This window comes from Haematobia irritans, chromosome 4, assembly GCF_050003625.1.
Source record: "Haematobia irritans isolate KBUSLIRL chromosome 4, ASM5000362v1, whole genome shotgun sequence".
NCBI lineage: Eukaryota > Metazoa > Arthropoda > Insecta > Diptera > Muscidae > Haematobia > Haematobia irritans.
Window position 1 is genome coordinate 140,369,321 of NC_134400.1, and position 18,495 is coordinate 140,387,815.

An 18,495-nucleotide genomic window follows, 5' to 3' on the forward strand; every position below is an offset into this window, starting at 1 on the left:
ATTTTTTGGGGGTGGTCACGAATTAAAGTCCTTTTCGCTCTAGGACGCTTAGTTTAGGAGATATGGGCAAAAGAAGTTTTTCATATAAAAATTTCAATTTTTTTAGGTTTTGGGTGGATTTTTCAATTTTTTGGGGGTGGTCACGAATTAAAGTCCTTTTCGCTCTAGGACGCTTAGTTTAAGAGATATGGGCAAAAGAAGTTTTTCATATAAAAATTTTAAGTTTTTTAGGTTTTGGGTGGATTTTTCAATTTTTTGGGGGTGGTCACGAATTAAAGTCCTTTTCGCTCTAGGATGCTTAGTTTAGGAGATATGGGCAAAAGAAGTTTTTCATATAAAAATTTCAATTTTTTTTAGGTTTTGGGTGGATTTTTCAATTTTTTGGGGGTGGTCACGAATTAAAGTCCTTTTCGCTCTAGGACGCTTAGTTTAGGAGATATGGGCAAAAGAAGTTTTTCATATAAAAATTTCAATTTTTTTAGGTTTTGGGTGGATTTTTCAATTTTTTGGGGGTGGTCACGAATTAAAGTCCTTTTCGCTCTAGGACGCTTAGTTTAGGAGATATGGGCAAAAGAAGTTTTTCATATAAAAATTTCAATTTTTTTAGGTTTTGGGTGGATTTTTCAATTTTTTGGGGGTGGTCACGAATTAAAGTCCTTTTCGCTCTAGGACGCTTAGTTTAGGAGATATGGGCAAAAGAAGTTTTTCATATAAAATTTGGGGGGGTCACGAATTAAAGTCCTTTTCGCTCTAGGACGCATATTTAAGGAGATATGGACAAAAGAAGTTTTTCATATAAAAATTGCAATTTTTTTTAGGTTTTGGGTGGATTTTTCAATTTTTTGGGGGTAGTCACGAATTAAAGTCCTTGTCGCTCTAGGATGCATATTTAAGGAGATATGGGCAAAAGAAGTTTTTCATATAAAAATTTCAATTTTTTTAGGTTTTGGGCGGATTTTTCAATTTTTTGGGGGTGGTCACGAATTAAAGTCCTTTTCGCTCTAGGACGCTTAGTTTAGGAGATATGGGCAAAAGAAGTTTTTCATATAAAAATTTCAATTTTTTTAGGTTTTGGGTGGATTTTTCAATTTTTTGGGGGTGGTCACGAATTAAATTCCTTTTCGCTCTAGGACGCATATTTAAGGAGATATGGGCAAAAGAAGTTTTTCATATAAAAATTTCAATTAGGTTTTGGGTGGATTTTTCAATTTTTTGGGGGTGGTCACAAATTAAAGTCCTTTTCGCTTTAAGACGCATATTTAAGGAGATATGGGCAAAAGAAGTTTTTCATATAAAAATTTCAATTTTTTTAGGTTTTGGGTGGATTTTTAAATTTTTTGGGGGTGGTCACGAATTAAAGTCCTTTTCGCTCTAGGACGCATATTTATGGAGATATGGGCAAAAGAAGTTTTTCATATAAAAATTGCAATTTTTTTAGGTTTTGGGTGGATTTTTCAATTTTTTGGGGGTGGTCACGAATTAAAGTCCTTTTCGCTCTAGGACGCTTAGTTTAGGAGATATGGGCAAAAGAAGTTTTTCATATAAAAATTTCAATTTTTTTAGGTTTTGGGTGGATTTTTCAATTTTTTGGGGGTGGTCACGAATTAAAGTCCTTTTCGCTCTAGGACGCATATTTAAGGAGATATGGGCAAAAGAAGTTTTTCATATAAAAATTTCAATTTTTTTAGGTTTTGGGTGGATTTTTCAATTTTTTGGGGGTGGTCACGAATTAAAGTCCTTTTCGCTCTAGGACGCATATTTAAGGAGATATGGGCAAAAGAAGTTTTTCATATAAAAATTGCAATTTTTTAGGTTTTGGGTGGATTTTTCAATTTTTTGGGGGTGGTCACGAATTAAAGTCCTTTTCGCTCTAGGACGCTTAGTTTAGGAGATATGGGCAAAAGAAGTTTTTCATATAAAAATTTCAATTTTTTTAGGTTTTGGGTGGATTTTTCAATTTTTTGGGGGTGGTCACGAATTAAAGTCCTTTTCGCTCTAGGACGCATATTTAAGGAGATATGGGCAAAAGAAGTTTTTCATATAAAAATTTAATTTTTTTAGGTTTTGGGTGGATTTTTCAATTTTTTGGGGGTGGTCACGAATTAAAGTCCTTTTCGCTCTAGGACGCTTAGTTTAGGAGATATGGGCAAAAGAAGTTTTTCATATAAAAATTTCAATTTTTTTAGGTTCTGGGTGGATTTTTCAATTTTTTGGGGGTGGTCACGAATTAAAGTCCTTTTCGCTCTAGGACGCTTAGTTTAGGAGATATGGGCAAAAGAAGTTTTTCATATAAAAATTTCAATTTTTTTAGGTTTTGGGTGGATTTTTCAATTTTTTGGGGGTGGTCACGAATTAAAGTCCTTTTCGCTCTAGGACGCTTAGTTTAGGAGATATGGGCAAAAGAAGTTTTTCATATAAAAATTTCAATTTTTTTTTAGGTTTTGGGTGGATTTTTCAATTTTTTGGGGGTGGTCACGAATTAAAGTCCTTTTCGCTCTAGGACGCTTAGTTTAGGAGATATGGGCAAAAGAAGTTTTTCATATAAAAATTTCAATTTTTTTAGGTTTTGGGTGGATTTTTCAATTTTTTGGGGGTGGTCACGAATTAAAGTCCTTTTCGCTCTAGGACGCATATTTAAGGAGATATGGGCAAAAGAAGTTTTTCATATAAAAATTTCAATTTTTTAGGTTTTGGGTGGATTTTTCAATTTTTTGGGGGTGGTCACGAATTAAAGTCCTTTTCGCTCTAGGACGCTTAGTTTAGGAGATATGGGCAAAAGAAGTTTTTCATATAAAAATTTCAATTTTTTAGGTTTTGGGTGGATTTTTCAATTTGTTGGGGGTGGTCACGAATTAAAGTCCTTTCGCTCTAGGACGCTTAGTTTAGGAGATATGGGCAAAAGAAGTTTTTCATATAAAAACTTTAAGTTTTTTAGGTTTTGGGTGGATTTTTCAATTTTTTGGGGGTGGTCACGAATTAAAGTCCTTTTCGCTCTAGGATGCTTAGTTTAGGAGATATGGGCAAAAGAAGTTGTTCATATAAAAATTTCAATTTTTTTAGGTTTTGGGTGGATTTTTCAATTTTTTGGGGTTGGTCACGAATTCCTTTTCGCTCTAGGACGCATATTTAAGGAGATATGTGCAAAAGAAGTTTTTCATATAAAAATTTCAATTTTTTTAGGTTTTGGGTGGATTTTTCAATTTTTTGGGGGTGGTCACGAATTAAAGTCCTTTTCGCTCTAGGACGCATATTTAAGGAGATATGGGCAAAAGAAGTTTTTCATATAAAAATTGCAATTTTTTAGGTTTTGGGTGGATTTTTCAATTTTTTGGGGGTGGTCACGAATTAAAGTCCTTTTCGCTCTAGGACGCTTAGTTTAGGAGATATGGGCAAAAGACGTTTTTCATATAAAAATTTAAATTTTTTAGGTTTTGGGTGGATTTTTCAATTTTTTGGGGGTGGTCACGAATTAAAGTCCTTTTCGCTCTAGGACGCTTAGTTTAGGAGATATGGGCAAAAGAAGTTTTTCATATAAAAATTTCAATTTTTTTAGGTTTTGGGTGGATTTTTCAATTTTTTGGGGGTGGTCACGAATTAAAGTCCTTTTCGCTCTAGGACGCATATTTAAGGAGATATGGGCAAAAGAAGTTTTTCATATAAAAATTTAATTTTTTTAGGTTTTGGGTGGATTTTTCAATTTTTTGGGGGTGGTCACGAATTAAAGTCCTTTTCGCTCTAGGACGCTTAGTTTAGGAGATATGGGCAAAAGAAGTTTTTCATATAAAAATTTCAATTTTTTTAGGTTCTGGGTGGATTTTTCAATTTTTTGGGGGTGGTCACGAATTAAAGTCCTTTTCGCTCTAGGACGCTTAGTTTAGGAGATATGGGCAAAAGAAGTTTTTCATATAAAAATTTCAATTTTTTTAGGTTTTGGGTGGATTTTTCAATTTTTTGGGGGTGGTCACGAATTAAAGTCCTTTTCGCTCTAGGACGCTTAGTTTAGGAGATATGGGCAAAAGAAGTTTTTCATATAAAAATTTCAATTTTTTTAGGTTCTGGGTGGATTTTTCAATTTTTTGGGGGTGGTCACGAATTAAAGTCCTTTCGCTCTAGGACGCTTAGTTTAGGAGATATGGGCAAAAGAAGTTTTTCATATAAAAACTTTAAGTTTTTTAGGTTTTGGGTGGATTTTTCAATTTTTTGGGGGTGGTCACGAATTAAAGTCCTTTTCGCTCTAGGACGCTTAGTTTAGGAGATATGGGCAAAAGAAGTTTTTCATATAAAAATTTCAATTTTTTTAGGTTTTGGGTGGATTTTTCAATTTTTTGGGGGTGGTCACGAATTAAAGTCCTTTTCGCTCTAGGACGCTTAGTTTAGGAGATATGGGCAAAAGAAGTTTTTCATATAAAAATTTCAATTTTTTTTTAGGTTTTGGGTGGATTTTTCAATTTTTTGGGGGTGGTCACGAATTAAAGTCCTTTTCGCTCTAGGACGCTTAGTTTAGGAGATATGGGCAAAAGAAGTTTTTCATATAAAAATTTCAATTTTTTTAGGTTTTGGGTGGATTTTTCAATTTTTTGGGGGTGGTCACGAATTAAAGTCCTTTTCGCTCTAGGACGCATATTTAAGGAGATATGGGCAAAAGAAGTTTTTCATATAAAAATTTCAATTTTTTAGGTTTTGGGTGGATTTTTCAATTTTTTGGGGGTGGTCACGAATTAAAGTCCTTTTCGCTCTAGGACGCTTAGTTTAGGAGATATGGGCAAAAGAAGTTTTTCATATAAAAATTTCAATTTTTTAGGTTTTGGGTGGATTTTTCAATTTGTTGGGGGTGGTCACGAATTAAAGTCCTTTCGCTCTAGGACGCTTAGTTTAGGAGATATGGGCAAAAGAAGTTTTTCATATAAAAACTTTAAGTTTTTTAGGTTTTGGGTGGATTTTTCAATTTTTTGGGGGTGGTCACGAATTAAAGTCCTTTTCGCTCTAGGATGCTTAGTTTAGGAGATATGGGCAAAAGAAGTTGTTCATATAAAAATTTCAATTTTTTTAGGTTTTGGGTGGATTTTTCAATTTTTTGGGGTTGGTCACGAATTCCTTTTCGCTCTAGGACGCATATTTAAGGAGATATGTGCAAAAGAAGTTTTTCATATAAAAATTTCAATTTTTTTAGGTTTTGGGTGGATTTTTCAATTTTTTGGGGGTGGTCACGAATTAAAGTCCTTTTCGCTCTAGGACGCATATTTAAGGAGATATGGGCAAAAGAAGTTTTTCATATAAAAATTGCAATTTTTTAGGTTTTGGGTGGATTTTTCAATTTTTTGGGGGTGGTCACGAATTAAAGTCCTTTTCGCTCTAGGACGCTTAGTTTAGGAGATATGGGCAAAAGACGTTTTTCATATAAAAATTTAAATTTTTTAGGTTTTGGGTGGATTTTTCAATTTTTTGGGGGTGGTCACGAATTAAAGTCCTTTTCGCTCTAGGACGCATATTTAAGGAGATATGGGCAAAAGAAGTTTTTCCTATAAAAATTTCATTTTTTTTAGGTTTTGGGTGGATTTTTCAATTTTTTGGGGGTGGTCACGAATTAAAGTCCTTTTCGCTCTAGGACGCTTAGTTTAGGAGATATGGGCAAAAGAAGTTTTTCATATAAAAATTTCAATTTTTTTAGGTTCTGGGTGGATTTTTCAATTTTTTGGGGGTGGTCACGAATTAAAGTCCTTTTCGCTCTAGGACGCTTAGTTTAGGAGATATGGGCAAAAGAAGTTTTTCATATAAAAATTTAAATTTTTTTAGGTTTTGGGTGGATTTTTCAATTTTTTGGGGGTGGTCACGAATTAAAGTCCTTTTCGCTCTAGGACGCTTAGTTTAGGAGATATGGGCAAAAGAAGTTTTTCATATAAAAATTTCAATTTTTTTAGGTTTTGGGTGGATTTTTCAATTTTTTGGGGGTGGTCACGAATTAAAGTCCTTTTCGCTCTAGGACGCTTAGTTTAAGAGATATGGGCAAAAGAAGTTTTTCATATAAAAATTTTAAGTTTTTTAGGTTTTGGGTGGATTTTTCAATTTTTTGGGGGTGGTCACGAATTAAAGTCCTTTTCGCTCTAGGATGCTTAGTTTAGGAGATATGGGCAAAAGAAGTTTTTCATATAAAAATTTCAATTTTTTTTAGGTTTTGGGTGGATTTTTCAATTTTTTGGGGGTGGTCACGAATTAAAGTCCTTTTCGCTCTAGGACGCTTAGTTTAGGAGATATGGGCAAAAGAAGTTTTTCATATAAAAATTTCAATTTTTTTAGGTTTTGGGTGGATTTTTCAATTTTTTGGGGGTGGTCACGAATTAAAGTCCTTTTCGCTCTAGGACGCTTAGTTTAGGAGATATGGGCAAAAGAAGTTTTTCATATAAAAATTTCAATTTTTTTAGGTTTTGGGTGGATTTTTCAATTTTTTGGGGGTGGTCACGAATTAAAGTCCTTTTCGCTCTAGGACGCTTAGTTTAGGAGATATGGGCAAAAGAAGTTTTTCATATAAAAATTTCAATTTTTTAGGTTTTGGGTGGATTTTTCAATTTGTTGGGGGTGGTCACGAATTAAAGTCCTTTTCGCTCTAGGACGCTTAGTTTAGGAGATATGGGCAAAAGAAGTTTTTCATATAAAAACTTTAAGTTTTTTAGGTTTTGGGTGGATTTTTCAATTTTTTGGGGGTGGTCACGAATTAAAGTCCTTTTCGCTCTAGGATGCTTAGTTTAGGAGATATGGGCAAAAGAAGTTGTTCATATAAAAATTTCAATTTTTTTAGGTTTTGGGTGGATTTTTCAATTTTTTGGGGTTGGTCACGAATTCCTTTTCGCTCTAGGACGCATATTTAAGGAGATATGTGCAAAAGAAGTTTTTCATATAAAAATTTCAATTTTTTTAGGTTTTGGGTGGATTTTTCAATTTTTTGGGGGTGGTCACGAATTAAAGTCCTTTTCGCTCTAGGACGCATATTTAAGGAGATATGGGCAAAAGAAGTTTTTCATATAAAAATTGCAATTTTTTAGGTTTTGGGTGGATTTTTCAATTTTTTGGGGGTGGTCACGAATTAAAGTCCTTTTCGCTCTAGGACGCTTAGTTTAGGAGATATGGGCAAAAGACGTTTTTCATATAAAAATTTAAATTTTTTAGGTTTTGGGTGGATTTTTCAATTTTTTGGGGGTGGTCACGAATTAAAGTCCTTTTCGCTCTAGGACGCATATTTAAGGAGATATGGGCAAAAGAAGTTTTTTCCTATAAAAATTTCATTTTTTTTTAGGTTTTGGGTGGATTTTTCAATTTTTTGGGGGTGGTCACGAATTAAAGTCCTTTTCGCTCTAGGACGCTTAGTTTAGGAGATATGGGCAAAAGAAGTTTTTCATATAAAAATTTCAATTTTTTTAGGTTTTGGGTGGATTTTTCAATTTTTTGGGGGTGGTCACGAATTAAAGTCCTTTTCGCTCTAGGACGCATATTTAAGGAGATATGGGCAAAAGAAGATTTTCATATAAAAATTTCAATTTTTTTAGGTTTTGGGTGGATTTTTCAATTTTTTGGGGGTGGTCACGAATTAAAGTCCTTTTCGCTCTAGGACGCTTAGTTTAGGAGATATGGGCAAAAGAAGTTTTTCATATAAAAATTTCAATTTTTTTAGGTTTTGGGTGGATTTTTCAATTTTTTGGGGGTGGTCACGAATTAAAGTCCTTTTCGCTCTAGGACGCATATTTAAGGAGATATGGGCAAAAGAAGTTTTTCATATACAAATTTCAATTTTTTTAGGTTTTGGGTGGATTTTTCAATTTTTTGGGGGTGGTCACGAATTAAATTCCTTTTCGCTCTAGGACGCATATTTAAGGAGATATGGGCAAAAGAAGTTTTTCATATAAAAATTTCAATTTTTTTAGGTTTTGGGTGGATTTTTAAATTTTTTGGGGGTGGTCACGAATTAAAGTCCTTTTCGCTCTAGGAGGCATATTTAAGGAGATATGGGCAAAAGAAGTTTTTCATATAAAAATTTCAATTTTTTTAGGTTTTGGGTGGATTTTTCAATTTTTTGTGGGTGGTCACGAATTAAAGTCCTTTTCGCTCTAGGACGCTTAGTTTAGGAGATATGGGCAAAAGAAGTTTTTCATATAAAAATTTCAATTTTTTTAGGTTTTGGGTGGATTTTTCAATTTTTTGGGGGTGGTCACGAATTAAAGTCCTTTTCGCTCTAGGACGCATATTTAAGGAGATATGGGCAAAAGAAGTTTTTCCTATAAAAATTTCATTTTTTTTAGGTTTTGGGTGGATTTTTCAATTTTTTGGGGGTGGTCACGAATTAAAGTCCTTTTCGCTCTAGGACGCATATTTACGGAGATATGGGCAAAATAAGTTTTTCATATAAAAATTGCAATTTTTTAGGTTTTGGGTGGATTTTTCAATTTTTTTGGGGGTGGTCACGAATTAAAGTCCTTTTCGCTCTAGGACGCTTAGTTTAGGAGATATGGGCAAAAGAAGTTTTTCATATAAAAATTTCAATTTTTTTAGGTTTTGGGTGGATTTTTCAATTTTTTGGGGGTGGTCACGAATTAAAGTCCTTTTCGCTCTAGGACGCTTAGTTTAAGAGATATGGGCAAAAAAAGTTTTTCATATAAAAATTTCAATTTTTTTAGGTTTTGGGTGGATTTTGCAATTTTTTGGGGGTGGTCACGAATTAAAGTCCTTTTCGCTCTAGGATGCTTAGTTTAGGAGATATGGGCAAAAGAAGTTTTTCATATAAAAATTTCAATTTTTTTTAGGTTTTGGGTGGATTTTTCAATTTTTTGGGGGTGGTCACGAATTAAAGTCCTTTTCGCTCTAGGACGCTTAGTTTAGGAGATATGGGCAAAAGAAGTTTTTCATATAAAAATTTCAATTTTTTTAGGTTTTGGGTGGATTTTTCAATTTTTTGGGGGTGGTCACGAATTAAAGTCCTTTTCGCTCTAGGACGCTTAGTTTAGGAGATATGGGCAAAAGAAGTTTTTCATATAAAAATGTCAATTTTTTTAGGTTTTGGGTGGATTTTTCAATTTTTTGAGGGTGGTCACGAATTAAAGTCCTTTTCGCTCTAGGACGCTTAGTTTAGGAGATATGGGCAAAAGAAGTTTTTCATATAAAAATTTCAATTTTGTTAGGTTTTGGGTGGATTTTTCAATTTGTTGGGGGTGGTCACGAATTAAAGTCCTTTTCGCTCTAGGACGCTTAGTTTAGGAGATATGGGCAAAAGAAGTTTTTCATATAAAAACTTTAAGTTTTTTAGGTTTTGGGTGGATTTTTCAATTTTTTGGGGGTGGTCACGAATTAAAGTCCTTTTCGCTCTAGGATGCTTAGTTTAGGAGATATGGGGAAAAGAAGTTGTTCATATAAAAATTTCAATTTTTTTAGGTTTTGGGTGGATTTTTCAATTTTTTGGGGGTGGTCACGAATTAAAGTCCTTTTCGCTCTAGGACGCTTAGTTTAGGAGATATGGGCAAAAGACGTTTTTCATATAAAAATTTCAATTTTTTAGGTTTTGGGTGGATTTTTCAATTTTTTGGGGGTGGTCACGAATTAAAGTCCTTTTCGCTCTAGGACGCATATTTAAGGAGATATGGGCAAAAGAAGTTTTTCCTATAAAAATTTCATTTTTTTTAGGTTTTGGGTGGATTTTTCAATTTTTTGGGGTTGGTCACGAATTCCTTTTCGCTCTAGGACGCATATTTAAGGAGATATGTGCAAAAGAAGTTTTTCATATAAAAATTTCATTTTTTTAGGTTTTGGGTGGATTTTTCAATTTTTTGGGGGTGGTCACGAATTAAAGTCCTTTTCGCTCTAGGACGCTTAGTTTAGGAGATATGGGCAAAAGACGTTTTTCATATAAAAATTTCAATTTTTTAGGTTTTGGGTGGATTTTTCAATTTTTTGGGGGTGGTCACGAATTAAAGTCCTTTTCGCTCTAGGACGCATATTTAAGGAGATATGGGCAAAAGAAGTTTTTCCTATAAAAATTTCATTTTTTTTAGGTTTTGGGTGGATTTTTCAATTTTTTGGGGGTGGTCACGAATTAAAGTCCTTTTCGCTCTAGGACGCTTAGTTTAGGAGATATGGGCAAAAGAAGTTTTTCATATAAAAATTTCAATTTTTTTAGGTTTTGGGTGGATTTTTCAATTTTTTGGGGGTGGTCACGAATTAAAGTCCTTTTCGCTCTAGGACGCATATTTAAGGAGATATGGACAAAAGAAGTTTTTCATATAAAAATTGCAATTTTTTTAGGTTTTGGGTGGATTTTTCAATTTTTTGGGGGTGGTCACGAATTGAAGTCCTTTTCGCTCTAGGACGCATATTTAAGGAGATATGGGCAAAAGAAGTTTTTCATATAAAAATTTCAATTTTTTTAGGTTTTGGGTGGATTTTTCAATTTTTTGGGGGTGGTCACGAATTAAAGTCCTTTCCGCTCTAGGACGCATATTTAAGGAGATATGGGCAAAAGAAGTTTTTCATATAAAAATTTCAATTTTTTTAGGTTTTGGGTGGATTTTTCAATTTTTTGGGGGTGGTCACGAATTAAATTCCTTTTCGCTCTAGGACGCATATTTAAGGAGATATGGGCAAAAGAAGTTTTTCATATAAAAATTTCAATTTTTTTAGGTTTTGGGTGGATCTTTCAATTTTTTGGGGGTGGTCACAAATTAAAGTCCTTTTCGCTCTAGGACGCATATTTAAGGAGATATGGGCAAAAGAAGTTTTTCATATAAAAATTTCAATTTTTTTAGGTTTTGGGTGGATTTTTCAATTTTTTGGGGGTGGTCACGAATTAAAGTCCTTTTCGCTCTAGGACGCTTAGTTTAGGAGATATGGGCAAAAGAAGTTTTTCATATAAAAATTTCAATTTTTTTAGGTTTTGGTTGGATTTTTCAATTTTTTGGGGGTGGTCACGAATTAAAGTCCTTTTCGATCTAGGACGCATATTTAAGGAGATATGGGCAAAAGAAGTTGTTCATATAAAAATTTCAATTTTTTTAGGTTTTGGGTGGATTTTTCAATTTTTTGGGGGTGGTCACGAATTAAATTCCTTTCCGCTCTAGGACGCATATTTAAGGAGATATGGGCAAAAGAAGTTTTTCATATAAAAATTTCAATTTTTTTAGGTTTTGGGTGGATTTTTAAATTTTTTGGGGGTGGTCACGAATTAAAGTCCTTTTCGCTCTAGGAGGCATATTTAAGGAGATATGGGCAAACGAAGTTTTTCATATAAAAATTTCAATTTTTTTAGGTTTTGGGTGGATCTTTCAATTTTTTGGGGGTGGTCACAAATTAAAGTCCTTTTCGCTCTAGGACGCATATTTAAGGAGATATGGGCAAAAGAAGTTTTTCATATAAAAATTTCAATTTTTTTAGGTTTTGGGTGGATTTTTCAATTTTTTGGGGGTGGTCACGAATTAAAGTCCTTTTCGCTCTAGGACGCTTAGTTTAGGAGATATGGGCAAAAGAAGTTTTTCATATAAAAATTTCAATTTTTTTAGGTTTTGGTTGGATTTTTCAATTTTTTGGGGGTGGTCACGAATTATAGTCCTTTTCGCTCTAGGACGCATATTTAAGGAGATATGGGCAAAAGAAGTTGTTCATATAAAAATTTCAATTTTTTTAGGTTTTGGGTGGATTTTTCAATTTTTTGGGGGTGGTCACGAATTAAATTCCTTTTCGCTCTAGGACGCATATTTAAGGAGATATGGGCAAAAGAAGTTTTTCATATAAAAATTTCAATTTTTTTAGGTTTTGGGTGGATTTTTAAATTTTTTGGGGGTGGTCACGAATTAAAGTCCTTTTCGCTCTAGGAGGCATATTTAAGGAGATATGGGCAAACGAAGTTTTTCATATAAAAATTTCAATTTTTTTAGGTTTTGGGTGGATTTTTCAATTTTTTGTGGGTGGTCACGAATTAAAGTCCTTTTCGCTCTAGGACGCTTAGTTTAGGAGATATGGGCAAAAGAAGTTTTTCATATAAAAATTTCAATTTTTTTAGGTTTTGGGTGGATTTTTCAATTTTTTGGGGGTGGTCACGAATTAAAGTCCTTTTCGCTCTAGGACGCATATTTAAGGAGATATGGGCAAAAGAAGTTTTTCCTATAAAAATTTCATTTTTTTTAGGTTTTGGGTGGATTTTTCAATTTTTGGGGGTGGTCACGAATTAAAGTCCTTTTCGCTCTAGGACGCATATTTAAGGAGATATGGACAAAATAAGTTTTTCATATAAAAATTGCAATTTTTTAGGTTTTGGGTGGATTTTTCAATTTTTTTGGGGGTGGTCACGAATTAAAGTCCTTTTCGCTCTAGGACGCTTAGTTTAGGAGATATGGGCAAAAGAAGTTTTTAATATAAAAATTTCAATTTTTTTAGGTTTTGGGTGGATTTTTAAATTTTTTGGGGGTGGTCACGAATTAAATTCCTTTTCGCTCTAGGACGCATATTTAAGGAGATATGGGCAAAAGAAGTTTTTCATATAAAAAATTCAAATTTTTTAGGTTTTGGGTGGATTTTTAAATTTTTTGGGGGTGGTCACGAATTAAAGTCCTTTTCGCTCTAGGAGGCATATTTAAGGAGATATGGGCAAAAGAAGTTTTTCATATAAAAATTTCAATTTTTTTAGGTTTTGGGTGGATTTTTCAATTTTTTGGGGGTGGTCACGAATTAAAGTCCTTTTCGCTCTAGGACGCATATTTAAGGAGATATGGGCAAAAGAAGTTTTTCCTATAAAAATTTCATTTTTTTAGGTTTTGGGTGGATTTTTCAATTTTTTGGGGGTGGTCACGAATTAAAGTCCTTTTCGCTCTAGGACGCTTAGTTTAGGAGATATGGGCAAAAGACGTTTTTCATATAAAAATTTCAATTTTTTAGGTTTTGGGTGGATTTTTCAATTTTTTGGGGGTGGTCACGAATTAAAGTCCTTTTCGCTCTAGGACGCATATTTAAGGAGATATGGGCAAAAGAAGTTTTTCCTATAAAAATTTCATTTTTTTTTAGGTTTTGGGTGGATTTTTCAATTTTTTGGGGGTGGTCACGAATTAAAGTCCTTTTCGCTCTAGGACGCTTAGTTTAGGAGATATGGGCAAAAGAAGTTTTTCATATAAAAATGTCAATTTTTTTAGGTTTTGGGTGGATTTTTCAATTTTTTGGGGGTGGTCACGAATTAAAGTCCTTTTCGCTCTAGGACGCATATTTAAGGAGATATGGACAAAAGAAGTTTTTCATATAAAAATTGCAATTTTTTTAGGTTTTGGGTGGATTTTTCAATTTTTTGGGGGTGGTCACGAATTAAAGTCCTTTTCGCTCTAGGACGCATATTTAAGGAGATATGGACAAAATAAGTTTTTCATATAAAAATTGCAATTTTTTAGGTTTTGGGTGGATTTTTCAATTTTTTTGGGGGTGGTCACGAATTAAAGTCCTTTTCGCTCTAGGACGCTTAGTTTAGGAGATATGGGCAAAAGAAGTTTTTCATATAAAAATTTCAATTTTTTTAGGTTTTGGGTGGATTTTTCAATTTTTTGGGGGTGGTCACGAATTAAATTCCTTTTCGCTCTAGGACGCATATTTAAGGAGATATGGGCAAAAGAAGTTTTTCATATAAAAATTTCAATTTTTTTAGGTTTTGGGTGGATTTTTAAATTTTTTGGGGGTGGTCACGAATTAAAGTCCTTTTTGCTCTAGGACGCTTAGTTTAGGAGATATGGGCAAAAGAAGTTTTTCATATAAAAAATTCAATTTTTTTAGGTTTTGGGTGGATTTTTCAATTTTTTGGGGGTGGTCACGAATTAAAGTCCTTTTCGCTCTAGGACGCATATTTAAGGAGATATGGGCAAAAGAAGTTTTTCCTATAAAAATTTCATTTTTTTAGGTTTTGGGTGGATTTTTCAATTTTTTGGGGGTGGTCACGAATTAAAGTCCTTTTCGCTCTAGGACGCTTAGTTTAGGAGATATGGGCAAAAGAAGTTTTTCATATAAAAATTTAAATTTTTTTAGGTTTTGGGTGGATTTTTCAATTTTTTGGGGGTGGTCACGAATTAAAGTCCTTTTCGCTCTAGGACGCATATTTAAGGAGATATGGACAAAAGAAGTTTTTCATATAAAAATTGCAATTTTTTTAGGTTTTGGGTGGATTTTTCAATTTTTTGGGGGTGGTCACGAATTGAAGTCCTTTTCGCTCTAGGACGCATATTTAAGGAGATATGGGCAAAAGAAGTTTTTCATATAAAAATTTCAATTTTTTTAGGTTTTGGGTGGATTTTTCAATTTTTTGGGGGTGGTCACGAATTAAAGTCCTTTTCGCTCTAGGACGCTTAGTTTAGGAGATATGGGCAAAAGAAGTTTTTCATATAAAAATTTAAATTTTTTTAGGTTTTGGGTGGATTTTTCAATTTTTTGGGGGTGGTCACGAATTAAATTCCTTTTCGCTCTAGGACGCATATTTAAGGAGATATGGGCAAAAGAAGTTTTTCATATAAAAATTTCAATTTTTTTAGGTTTTGGGTGGATCTTTCAATTTTTTGGGGGTGGTCACAAATTAAAGTCCTTTTCGCTCTAGGACGCATATTTAAGGAGATATGGGCAAAAGAAGTTTTTCATATAAAAATTTCAATTTTTTTAGGTTTTGGGTGGATTTTTCAATTTTTTGGGGGTGGTCACGAATTAAAGTCCTTTTCGCTCTAGGACGCTTAGTTTAGGAGATATGGGCAAAAGAAGTTTTTCATATAAAAATTTCAATTTTTTGGGGGTGGTCACGAATTAAAGTCCTTTTCGCTCTAGGACGCATATTTAAGGAGATATGGGCAAAAGAAGTTTTTCATATAAAAATTTCAATTTTTTTAGGTTTTGGGTGGATTTTTCAATTTTTTGGGGGTGGTCACGAATTAAATTCCTTTTCGCTCTAGGACGCATATTTAAGGAGATATGGGCAAAAGAAGTTTTTCATATAAAAATTTCAATTTTTTTAGGTTTTGGGTGGATTTTTAAATTTTTTGGGGGTGGTCACGAATTAAAGTCCTTTTCGCTCTAGGAGGCATATTTAAGGAGATATGGGCAAAAGAAGTTTTTCATATAAAAATTTCAATTTTTTTAGGTTTTGGGTGGATTTTTAAATTTTTTGTGGGTGGTCACGAATTAAAGTCCTTTTCGCTCTAGGACGCTTAGTTTAGGAGATATGGGCAAAAGAAGTTTTTCATATAAAAATTTCAATTTTTTTAGGTTTTGGGTGGATTTTTCAATTTTTTGGGGGTGGTCACGAATTAAAGTCCTTTTCGCTCTAGGACGCATATTTAAGGAGATATGAGCAAAAGAAGCTTTTCCTATAAAAATTTCATTTTTTTTAGGTTTTGGGTGGATTTTTCAATTTTTTGGGGGTGGTCACGAATTAAAGTCCTTTTCGCTCTAGGACGCATATTTAAGGAGATATGGGCAAAATAAGTTTTTCATATAAAAATTGCAATTTTTTAGGTTTTGGGTGGATTTTTCAATTTTTTTGGGGGTGGTCACGAATTAAAGTCCTTTTCGCTCTAGGACGCTTAGTTTAGGAGATATGGGCAAAAGAAGTTTTTCATATAAAAATTTCAATTTTTTTAGGTTTTGGGTGGATTTTTCAATTTTTTGGGGGTGGTCACGAATTAAAGTCCTTTTCGCTCTAGGACGCTTAGTTTAAGAGATATGGGCAAAAGAAGTTTTTCATATAAAAATTTCAATTTTTTTAGGTTTTGGGTGGATTTTTCAATTTTTTGGGGGTGGTCACGAATTAAAGTCCTTTTCGCTCTAGGACGCTTAGTTTAGGAGATATGGGCAAAAGAAGTTTTTCATATAAAAAATTCAATTTTTTTAGGTTTTGGGTGGATTTTTCAATTTTTTGGGGGTGGTCACGAATTAAATTCCTTTTCGCTCTAGGACGCATATTTAAGGAGATATGGGCAAAAGAAGTTTTTCATATAAAAATTTCAATTTTTTTAGGTTTTGGGTGGATTTTTAAATTTTTTGGGGGTGGTCACGAATTAAAGTCCTTTTCGCTCTAGGAGGCATATTTAAGGAGATATGGGCAAAAGAAGTTTTTCATATAAAAATTTCAATTTTTTTAGGTTTTGGGTGGATTTTTAAATTTTTTGTGGGTGGTCACGAATTAAAGTCCTTTTCGCTCTAGGACGCTTAGTTTAGGAGATATGGGCAAAAGAAGTTTTTCATATAAAAATTTCAATTTTTTTAGGTTTTGGGTGGATTTTTCAATTTTTTGGGGGTGGTCACGAATTAAAGTCCTTTTCGCTCTAGGACGCATATTTAAGGAGATATGAGCAAAAGAAGCTTTTCCTATAAAAATTTCATTTTTTTTAGGTTTTGGGTGGATTTTTCAATTTTTTGGGGGTGGTCACGAATTAAAGTCCTTTTCGCTCTAGGACGCATATTTAAGGAGATATGGGCAAAATAAGTTTTTCATATAAAAATTGCAATTTTTTAGGTTTTGGGTGGATTTTTCATTTTTTTTGGGGGTGGTCACGAATTAAAGTCCTTTTCGCTCTAGGACGCTTAGTTTAGGAGATATGGGCAAAAGAAGTTTTTCATATAAAAATTTCAATTTTTTTAGTTTTTGGGTGGATTTTTCAATTTTTTGGGGGTGGTCACGAATTAAAGTCCTTTTCGCTCTAGGACGCTTAGTTTAAGAGATATGGGCAAAAGAAGTTTTTCATATAAAAATTTCAATTTTTTTAGGTTTTGGGTGGATTTTTCAATTTTTTGGGGGTGGTCACGAATTAAAGTCCTTTTCGCTCTAGGACGCTTAGTTTAGGAGATATGGGCAAAAGAAGTTTTTCATATAAAAAATTCAATTTTTTAGGTTTTGGGTGGATTTTTCAATTTTTTGGGGGTGGTCACGAATTAAAGTCCTTTTCGCTCTAGGACGCTTAGTTTAGGAGATATGGGCAAAATAAGTTTTTCATATAAAAATTGCAATTTTTTAGGTTTTGGGTGGATTTTTCAATTTTTTTGGGGGTGGTCACGAATTAAAGTCCTTTTCGCTCTAGGACGCTTAGTTTAGGAGATATGGGCAAAAGAAGTTTTTCATATAAAAATTTCAATTTTTTTAGGTTTTGGGTGGATTTTTCAATTTTTTGGGGGTGGTCACGAATTAAAGTCCTTTTCGCTCTAGGACGCTTAGTTTAGGAGATATGGGCAAAAGACGTTTTTCATATAAAAATTTCAATTTTTTAGGTTTTGGGTGGATTTTTCAATTTTTTGGGGGTGGTCACGAATTAAAGTCCTTTTCGCTCTAGGACGCATATTTAAGGAGATATGGGCAAAAGAAGTTTTTCCTATAAAAATTTCATTTTTTTTAGGTTTTGGGTGGATTTTTCAATTTTTTGGGGGTGGTCACGAATTAAAGTCCTTTTCGCTCTAGGACGCATATTTAAGGAGATATTGGCAAAAGAAGTTTTTCATATAAAAATTTCAATTTTTTTTAGGTTTGGGGTGGATTTTTCAATTTTTTTTGGGGGTGGTCACGAATTAAAGTCCTTTTCGCTCTAGGACGCATATTTAAGGAGATATGGGCAAAAGAAGTTTTTCATATAAAAATTGCATTTTTTTTAGGTTTTGGGTGGATTTTTCAATTTTTTGGGGGTGGTCATGAATTAAAGTCCTTTTCGCTCTAGCACGCTTAGTTTAGGAGATATGGGCAAAAGAAGTTTTTCATATAAAAATTTCAATTTTTTTAGGTTTTGGGTGGATTTTGCAATTTTTTGGGGGTGGTCACGAATTAAATTCCTTTTCGCTCTAGGACGCTTAGTTTAGGAGATATGGGCAAAAGAAGTTTTTCATATAAAAATTTCAATTTTTGTAGGTTTTGGGTGGATTTTTCAATTTTTTGGGGGTGGTCACGAATTAAAGTCCTTTTCGCTCTAGGATGCTTAGTTTAGGAGATATGGGCAAAAGAAGTTTTTCATATAAAAATTTCAATTTTTTTTAGGTTTTGGGTGGATTTTTCAATTTTTTGGGGGTGGTCACGAATTAAAGTCCTTTTCGCTCTAGGACGCTTAGTTTAGGAGATATGGGCAAAAGAAGTTTTTCATATAAAAATTTTATGTTTTTTAGGTTTTGGGTGGATTTTTCAATTTTTTGGGGGTGGTCACGAATTAAAGTCCTTTTCGCTCTAGGACGCTTAGTTTAGGAGATATGGGCAAAAGAAGTTTTTCATATAAAAATTTCAATTTTTTTAGGTTTTGGGTGGATTTTTCAATTTTTTGGGGGTGGTCACGAATTAAAGTCCTTTTCGCTCTAGGACGCTTAGTTTAGGAGATATGGGCAAAAGAAGTTTTTCATATAAAAATTTCAATTTTTTTAGGTTTTGGGTGGATTTTTCAATTTTTTGGGGGTGGTCACGAATTAAAGTCCTTTTCGCTCTAGGACGCTTAGTTTAGGAGATATGGGCAAAAGACGTTTTTCATATAAAAATTTCAATTT